Here is a 10,402-nt window from a genome sequence, read left to right on the forward strand (position 1 = left end):
TCTTGATGCTTGGCTTCCGAAGATGATTGAGAGAGATTTTCGAACTAAGAACGAGAACCGGAGATTCTTGACATACATTGTATTCACTTGCTACAGAATTTTTATCTGCTATGGAAAATATGGAAGGCACGATGTAGTGCGGTGTTAAATGATAAAAAACCCTATCCTATTTCTGCTACAGCATTTTTATCTGCTATGGAATGCACGAGGCCGCAGGATAGGATCGAAAGGGCAAGTAGAATAGTAACAGATCATTGTGTGCCACCTCATTCCCCAAGTCTCAAAGTTAATGCCGATGTTTGATGGCAAGTGGGTTCCACGATGACATGGGTGGGTGGTGTTGTTCGTAAGCATGTTGGTGAGTTTGTTGCAGCTCAATGAACAGTTGTGAAGCATCCAGGGCTTTATTAGAGGAGGCAGTTTTGATTTTGGAGGGATGTAAGTTTGCAAATCAGAGAGGTCTCCAAAATATCATTGTGGAATCTGACTAAAAGGAAGTCATTGGATGTTTAGAGAAAAATTTGGAGGATGGCAACTGGGAGATCTACCGTATATTCTGCGTTTAATTGTAGAGAGTAAAACAGCCTTCCAGGTGTGCTGCTAGTCTTGGGTTCCAAGGCTAGTCAATATGGCGGTAGATTTTCTTGCGTTGCATAAGGTATCGTTTGGTATGCAGACGGGACGGGACGGAACGGAATGGAACAGGATGGGACGGAACGGAGAGGGAGTAAAGATGCACTCGGATGGAAACAAGGAGGAAGAAGAAAGAGACGGAGAGGTTATAATTTTGTGTTCCACGGATGTGGAACGAGTCGTTCCAGGGGATGAGGAGGAATGAAAATTCATCAAAAATTTGTCCCGTGAAACAGTACGTTCCATCCGTTTTAGGCTCACCAAACGTGGGACGGAACACCTCGTCCTCCATTCTGTCCCGTCCCATGTACCAAACGGTACCTAATGGAACGGGCATGAGTGCTTCGGTGTGGGTCGACAGGCCTACATGTATGTTGGTGCATGTCTTGAACACGGATGGTCTTCCACCTCCGCCAGCACCTTTAGCTATTTGAAAGAAGCTCAGGAATGACGTTTTCAGCTTTTGCAGCAGCGTTTTTTCTCGTTTTACCTGTTTGCTTGTTTCAAGTTTGTTGGTCTAATTTGCAGCACTTGTCAAATCCAATCAACCCAATAACACGGCGAGAATCGAAAGCATGCAGAAATTTAGACGCTTTGTATTAAGAAATTGAGGGATGCCAATTAAAATGGACTAGTGGAGTTGGAGGGACTAAATTTCCAAAGTAGTTCTAACTCAACGGAAAACCCTTCATAAAAAATCTAAAGAAAATCAATTATCTAAATCTCCAAACTAATGTACCAAAATAAGGCTACGTAATTACGAAGAGTTAAGAGCTTACTGTCATCCACCTACACCAACCACAACAATGCAAGTTCTCTCTGCCGCATGATAGGACGCCATGGACATAATAAAGTAATTGAAAATCCATATTTCCATCTTGTTACCAGAAATCAGCGATTTCGGTTCGGCTTATTAAATTTAAAACCCTAGCTTCCACACCTGATTCGAGGCTTTTGCTACAATAAATCTCCATACACAAATCTCAGTGACAAAAATGTTCAAATTCAGCGTAAAGAAAGCAACTTTATTCCCAAATCCTCAACCCTGGGCGTAGGATTTAAGGCAGAAAATAATAACATTAAAATTACAAGAAAAACGCACAAACCAACAAACAGGAAAAGTAAATACTAATAAATAAATAACAACAATAAAAAAAAAAAAGTTTTAACGAAAAGCCCATAATATTGTTCAATTTAACGAAAAACCACATTTTTACACTAAAAAGTCAAACCTTATACTATTCACTTTACCCTTTATTTTGTCCTTATCGTTAAAACTCAAAGTTTTCAAACTCTTTTCATTAGTTTTCCTTAAAAAAAAGGTAAAATGTTATTTCATTTCATCTTGCATCTGAGTTAGAATACATCAGAAAAACAAAAGATCATGCAAACACACAGTGAGATACCGACCCAACATGACAACTAGAAACCCACTATTAAAAAAGTCACACACCACTACGGACCACAACGCCAGGTCGACCTACCAAACAACACCGATTCTCCTCCTCCGGCTTCTTCTTCTTGAGTTTGTTTTTTTTTTTTTTTTTTTTTTTTTTTTTTTTGTTTTGTTGTTGGAGTCCTTATCCGCATCAAATATTCTAAAGTTTTCGTTGCGATGGTTGTAAGTGAGCGGGAAATTCACATCCTTTGAAAGCATAAAGGCTCACACCCATGACACCTCTGAATTCAGTACATTTGCTTGGAGTACACCGGTTTCTCCAAGCAAATGTAGTGAGTTCCGAGGTGTATGTAATGGACGTGGGTCTTTAAGCTTTTAAAAGATAGGAATATCCTGCTCCCTTTCGTACAACCATTGCACCAAAAGCTTTGGTACATTTTGGAATGAAAAAATTAATAGTTTTTAGAGAGAAACTAAGGGTCCTTTTGGATTTGAGTCCAAAGTTTTTAACTAAAATACAATTCTTAAGTTTTAGGCTTAAAAAAATCAATTTAGTAAGCCTATCATAGAGGAATATCAAATGGTTGGCTTCTGGGTTTCAGCATATCAGTTGGAAGCATATTTATAGGGAGACTAATTTCGTGGAGGATGCATTAGCTCATATGGGCCTCACTGTTGCCGACCCTCATTTTTTGGATTATTGTCTTCCAATTTCGTCTATGAAGGCCTTTAATTTTGATTGTACGGGAAACAGTTGTATTAGAAGTTTAATCTTTAATAAATTTATTCTTCTTCTTCTTCTTCTTCCTCTTCAAAAAAAAAAAAGGAAAATTTTTGAAATGTCATATGAACTTGTTCATATTTTTCAATTTGTCATATAAACTAAAATTTTAAGCAATTTGTCATACCAACTTTACAAAATCATCAATTTGTCATCTCACCCTAACTCCGTTAAGTTTTCCATCTTTTCAACATCTTTTCGTATGGGCTCGCACATGACTTGTGTTTGGGGTTATTTAGGTCATTTTAACATCTTTTTACAAGTTTTATTTAATGATACACAAGTGGGAATTTGCATTTTAGCATGTCTCGAAGATATGATTTCATATGGGCTCAATAAATGAGAAACAGGTTGACGTTTTGTGCCATAAATGGAGTTGTAGATGCATATGTGCTAAATAAAATTGTTCTATTGCCTAAGAAACCCTACAGTTTGTTGTCAAATACAACTTAATAAAAGGGAAGTAAAGTATTAAAATTACCGAGATAACCTTAAACACAAGTCATGTGAGAGGTACATGACTTATATTGGATGGAAAACTTAACGGAGTTAGGGTCACGTGATTCATATTCTCGCAATGGAAGTCTTAGTGACCTGCACCGTACCAACCACGAGCAAGCCTTGCGCCGCACCAACCACGGGCGACCAAGAGATTCCAATCAGTAGGGTGAAGTTTCCACTGAATAGCTTTTAAGGCTCGAATCTCTGAGTGCTTGATTAAGGATGAGACTGGGTCATTCTCTTTACTGGCAAGAACAATTAAGGTATTGGGGCTTTTTCTTACTGTTTTGTTTGGTTCCTTGGAAAATGGAGGAAAGGATGAGAAAGTTGATTTCTATGTTTTGTTTGTTCGAGTTGTGATAATGAACTTTATTTTTCTGATTGGTTTGATTCATTTGTGTGTTGTGTATATATATTGACCTAACTGAGCTTGATTGAGCTCATTTAGCTTGGTAATTAATATCTGTTTATGGACCATAATCACAATTTGTGAATCTGAAAACGTTTCTGTTTATATTTTCTGATGTGCCCATAAGGATTGATTTACTGTGTATTTTGAAGTTCACTTCTGAAAGCCTTGTTTCACCCAATATTACAAACCACCTCTTTAAACATTGTTACTTTTTACTTTTTTTGTTGTATAAGTACTGCTATAGCTTTTGACATGCATTTTGCATTTAGATATGTATCCAAGGTGAGCTTTCAAACAATGGTTGATTATTTTAGATATGGTTGGATTATTATGAAATGTGATGTTGTTCTTGCTTTTTGTCATCATTCTTTTCTTTGTGTTGCCAAATAAAACTTTGTAATATTTTTTTTTTTTTTGCGTGGGCTCAGGAGTGTATTGTGAGATTCTCATTTTTTTTCTTTCTTTTTTTGTATGTTTATTTGCTTGTCTTCACTGCTAGCAATGATCAAGGTATTGGGGTGTTTTCTTATTGTTCTATTTGGTTCCTCGGAAAATAGAGGAAAGAATAGGAAAGCTAGTTTATGCATTTTGTTTGTTTGGATTGTTAGAAATTGAATTTATTTGTTTGATTGGATTGATTAATTTGTTTGAATTATATTTTGTGTACTCACATGTTATGATTTAAAACTAGGCTTTTTAGCACAAACGGTCCCTAAGATTTGCATAACTCTTTACTTTGGTCCTGAGATTTTAAATCAATAAAATTGGTCATTGAGATTGTCCGCCATCAATCATTCTGGTCATTTTGTGAAAAGTTATGTTAAATAAAGATCAAAAGTGAAAAAATGCCCTCAATTTAATAAAAAAATAGGTCAAAATAATTTTGACAAAATTGAGGGTATTTTTTGTCATTTTATCCTGATTTAATAGAGACTTTTCATGGAATGACTAAAATGATTGATGGTGGACAAACTCAAGGACTAATTCTATCGATTTCAAATCTTAAGGACCAAAAGGATGAGTTATGCAAATCTCAAAGACCATTTTAGCTAAAAAGCCTTTAAACTATAAAATGGTAGAATGGTCTTGGCGTTATTGATGGAACTCATATTTATGCATGGGCACTGACAAAAAAAATTCATATCGCTTATGCGTTATGTTTGCATGTTCGTTTAAGCATGATCACTTACATGATTATATAGGAAAAGATAAACGTCCAACAGGAGCAATATAATTGTTCAACTTTAGACAAAACGTTGTTGAACGATGCATTGGAGTGCTTAAGAATCGTTTTCCTATTCTAATGTTGATGCCAAGTTATCCAATTAATTCTCATTGCATGTTGTACGTGCACAATTTCATTAGAATGCAATAAAGAAATGATACAATGTTTCAACAACTTGAAGACAATGATATTGATGTGGTATGTGAAGAAAGTTCAGGGTCGATTCAAGAAGGAGAAAACATACATTTCAATAATGACAATGGTATGAATGAAGTTAGAGACCACATAGTTGGATCAATGTGACCTGATTGCGTCAATAACAATTAGTCTCAAAATTTATTGATTTTCTAGAATGTTTTAATGTAATATTTCTTGTCTAAGACTTAAAGTTCAGTTTGATTCATCGAACATATATGTATTGTATTAACTCATGGATATCAAAATAGTATGTTTAAGGTTTAATTTTATTCGTTTTGTACATCTCAAAACAAATAAATAATGGAAATAATATTGTTTTCAAGAATTAAACCAAACAAGTTTCAAATTTTTTTCATTTAAAAACATATTTTAAGTTGAATACTAAACAAGTTTTTGAAACTTAAAAAAAAAAAACTATTTTAAAGAGAAGTTCCTAAAAATTGGATTTAAGAACAATCAAATTTTTTTAGTAGATTACTAAACAGACTCTAAAATGAAAGAGTTTTTTTTTAGAATAAAAAAAATCAGATTGATGGATCAAGAGAAATTTATGGAGATAGAAATATTTTATAGAGCAAGGATTGTTGGTGATGTATTAATTTCTTTTGAGAGCCTAATTACTCAAAGATTTTCACCCAATGCGAAAATCTTTTGCAGTGGACTAAGTTAAGTAAGCGAATTAATTTTCTATACAGATGGTACTCAACTTTAATTAATCATGCAAAGCATGTTAAAAAAATTTATCTGAATCTACTTTACCATTAACATCCATAAGTAAAATTTGTAGTATTTTTTAATTAAATTTGGAATGCTCAATAGTTCAAGTTGGTTGTCAGTTAGAGTGTTGATAATGTGATGAATTTACTTAGAATTTATGATAAGGGTCATCACGTGACAATGGATATGCTTTTGTGGTTGGTATTGGAATATTTTGCTTTATGATGAGCTTTCATTAATTAATTAATTAGTATGAACATGACTAGTGTTTGTAATACAATTAATATTTGTTATGTTTTTATCATATAACATTGTTTTGTTACTTGTTTAGGTATTTATTATTTTATAGTTGTAGAGAATAAAATTTGTTTGTTTATATAAAATGGATTTAGATGAAGATGACAACAATGGTTCAAGTTTTGAAAGTGATACATCATTTGATTTTGATGATTTATTTGGGGAATTGCTTTTAGTTACAAGATTATATGACTATTACTCATGTTTAAATAAATAGACATGCACGACTTCACAACTTTCAGGTCGCCAGTATATGATAGAAGTATTGGACATGCACAATTTCATTATAATGTAATCAAGAAATGATAAAATGTTTCAACAACTTGAAGACAATGATATTGATGTGGTATGTGATGAAAGCTCGAGGTCGAATCAAGGAAAAAACATACATTTCAATGATGACAATGTTGTGGATGATTTTAGAAACCACATAGCTAGATCAATGTGGCTTGATTGCATTAATAACAATTAGTCACAATTTTTTTTATTTTCTTGAATATTTTAATGTAATATTTATCGTCTAAGACTTGAAGTTCACTTGGATTCATCGAACATATATGTATTGTATTAGCACATGGATATCAAAATAGTATATTTAAGGTTTAATTCTATATATTGTGTACATCTTAAAACAAATAAATAATTGAAAAAAAAGTTTCCGATGTCTAAAGAAGGTTTAAAGTCATTGAAATATATCAAAGTACTTATAATATTTTTCATATTGCAAGTGAATTGAGCGAAATACTTATATGCATTGTTCTTTACATAGGAAAATATTTATTGTTGATTGCGTCTATGCCAACATGAGTGGGTTTCTTGAACCATTTCACAAAGTGCGTTATCACTTACATGATTTTTTAGGAAGAGGTAAATGTCCAAAAAGAGCAATGAAATTGTTCTTTAGACATTCATCACTATGTAATGTTGTTGAACGATGCAAATGAGTGTTTAAGAATTGTTTTCCTTCTAAAGTTGATGCCAAACAAAAATGAATTTGTCGTTGCATATTGCACTGATCGGATCATATTTATATATATTTTTACTTCGAATTCACTCGTCTTTTCTTAGTTAGTTCCTTATATTTTTGAGCTATTTACGTTATTTTTGTGTTTATAGGATTTGTTATGCTATTTACGTTATTTTTGAGCTATTTACGCTATTTACGTTATTTAGTAGTAACACAATTTTCTATGTTTTTGAATTATCTGAATATTATATTAACTTTGTTAATAACTTACTATACACATATTGGTGCAATAGAAGAGTGGAGGATGGTGGGACAGCGGAAAGAATGAGGGAATAAAAATAAGGGAAGTGGAGTGTGCGGCTGAAAAGTAAATAAAAGAAACGAAAATACAAAGGAAGTGGAAGGCAGCAAGGCTGCCTTAAAGAAAACAGAAAAAAAAGAGGAGAGAGGTCAGAGGGCGGAAAGAAGAAAAAAGGGGAAAACAGAATAAAAAATAGAGAGGAGAAACCGAGGGGGCTTTGAACCAAGAGAAGCAGGAAGCTGCCTGGCAGCTAGAGAGAGAAGCCCTTGCGCAGCAGGAAGAGCAGTGCGCAAAACACACGGGAAGAAAAGCTGCCCTTGGCAGCGTGATATAGGCAGAGAGACCAGCAGAAAACCGAGGGGGAGAGAGGCGCAGGTCAGAGAGGAAATAGGACTGACGCAGGTCAGAGAGAGGACAACAGGCAGTGTGCAGGAAGAGGGAAGCATCAGATCTTCTTTTCTTGGTTTTATTTTCTCAAACTCATGTTAACTTTTGGTTTAATTTGAGAATAATGTGTAGCTAAATTTATTTTGGCTAGAGGTTAATTCAAAGCCATGACTATGTTTGTAATATGAATTGATTACCTTCAGTTGTGATTTCTGAGTTGTGATTTAATTTGCTTAACTGCTTGATTGATAACTTATTTTTGTATGTCGATTAAGGATGCATACTTAATTTACATGCATGAATTTGATGCTAGAATATAAGTGAATTTCACCTAATCGTTATGAACTTATATTCACAAGTAGTGAAGGTTGTTATCCACAATCGTGTTAAGTGAATTCTTGGCAAGAGTATCATGCTTTTCATAGTTACGAATGCCTTGTCAATGCTTATAGTTTTCACAAAGTTTAATGATCTTTGATTGTATCTCTATTGTGCTTTTCACGTAGGGGACTTTTGAAGAATGTTTTGAATTGTTGTATGCGTTTTCCCGTCCAATTCAATAACTTAAGGAAAACTTGAAGATTAAAAAAGTGCTGTTCACGGTTAATCTGAAGTGTTGAGATTCACAACTTATTGAAAGAACAACTGAAAATCAATTTAGGTTGCATATGTGTCATGTGTGGAGAAGAACCCTCTAGCTAATCCATCACCTATCCTTTCACCTTAATTTCATGTTTTTGTCAATTCTGTAATTTATTTAAGTTTAATTTACTTCTCGTCAAAATCAAACCCCCCCCATTATTAAATTATATTATTTAGTTAGTTTTCATTGTTGTTAGTCTTTTTATGCAATTTCCGTCCATTTCAGTTCCTAGTGTCTAATTTGATTGTTTTCATTATTTTGAGTCATTCTAAGTGTGTTTCGAGTTATTAGAGTTTTTAGCCTAGTTTTGTGTCCTTGAGTCTTGTTTAATATTTTTAAATTAATTTAGAATAGATTAGCAATCCCTCCTAATCCCCGGCCTAGAACGATACCCTACTTACATCTATACTACAATTGTCAAAAAGAGGGTTTAATTTGTGTGTCAAGTAATTTTCGCATCATGCACCATACACAATTTCATTATAATGCAATTAAGAAATGATACAATGTTTCAACAATTTGAAGACAATTTGAAGACAATGATATTGATGTGGTATGTGAAGAAAACTTGTGGTCGAATCAACAATGGGAAAACATACATTTCAACGATCACAATGCTATGAATGATGTTAAAAACTACATAGCCGAATAAATGTGGTTTGATTACGTCAATAACAATTAGTCTCAAAATTTATTGATTTTCTAGAATGTTTTAACGTAATATTTATTGTCATGGAAGAGTGGGCTAAACCTCACAATGAGCTAGTAATCATGTGGTTCAAATTTTTCTTTGGTGAGAATCAAACTTAAGACCTCTCACTTACCAGTGTAGAGGAATACCATTAGACCGTAGTTCTAAGTGGCAGCAACTTTCTATATTATTAAAGGCACATTTTTTTTATTATTAAGAACATTTTTTTCTTCTAAAATCCTCATGAAATGACTACTTTTTTTTTGTTCTTATAATACAAAACCCGTTCTTAATAATAATAAAAAAAAAAGTTGTCTAAAGTGTTTTTCAAAAAAAAAAAAAAAAGAGAAAGTTTTGTGAGAGACATTTTATAAGTTCTCCTTGAAAAAAGTTATGGAAGCAATGGTTACATCCAACTGTAACTAAATTGATTAGTTTAATCATAGACGGTTAGGAATGTTTACTGAAACAAAGTCATAACACATATTTTATTTTATTTAATTAAAGAGTATAATGATTCAATATTATATTGAACAAATCAAATAAAAAAGTAAACAAAAGGGATGTTCACTACTACAATATTAGCTTTAGATGGCGGATGATGGTGGCGGTTTTAGAAAAATCATGTTGGATAAATTGTATCCAACACATCATTTAATTAGTGGCGGATATTATAAAAATCCTGTCGGTTATATCCGACAGAAATTACTGGCGGATATAAAAAAAATACTGTCGGATATAATCAACAGTATTTTTTTAATCTTTTTTTAAAATATTTTTTATATATCCTGGCGGTTTTTGAGTTAATGGTGGCGGTTATAACCAACAGAAATTAACTATTTTATTATTTTACTTTCTGGCGGTTATTATTTTAGTATTCTGGTGGTTATAACCGACATAAATGAAAATTTTATTAATTTAAAATGTTATATTGTTTAAAAATAAATAAATAAACACATATTTAAAAAAAAAATTCACTCATGACCCTAAAGTCTAATGAACTCAATTCCCATGAGCCATAAATTTTCTGAGAGAATAATAACAACATACTACAATCTTTTTCAATGCGTCACAAAGCACATTGTCTGGCACATAAACACACATGAACATCTGGTGTACTTTATCATGTTTGATTTTATTAGTTTAAAATGTTATATTGATTATAAATAAACACATGTTTTAATTTATTTATTTATTTATTTTTTACGATTTTTTACACATGCTATCTCGGAGTATATACAAACATATTT

The 10,402-nt window shown here is 32.7% G+C and overlaps 1 pseudogene; it reads left to right on the plus strand.

Annotated features, from left to right (window-relative positions):
- Window positions 1-6,912: 6,912 nt before the first annotated feature.
- On the plus strand, window positions 6,913-9,143 carry LOC126630144 (uncharacterized; annotated as a pseudogene).
- The last annotated feature ends 1,259 nt before the right edge of the window (window positions 9,144-10,402 follow it).

Source organism: Malus sylvestris, chromosome 7, assembly GCF_916048215.2.
Source record: "Malus sylvestris chromosome 7, drMalSylv7.2, whole genome shotgun sequence".
In the NCBI taxonomy this organism is placed as follows: domain Eukaryota; kingdom Viridiplantae; phylum Streptophyta; class Magnoliopsida; order Rosales; family Rosaceae; genus Malus; species Malus sylvestris.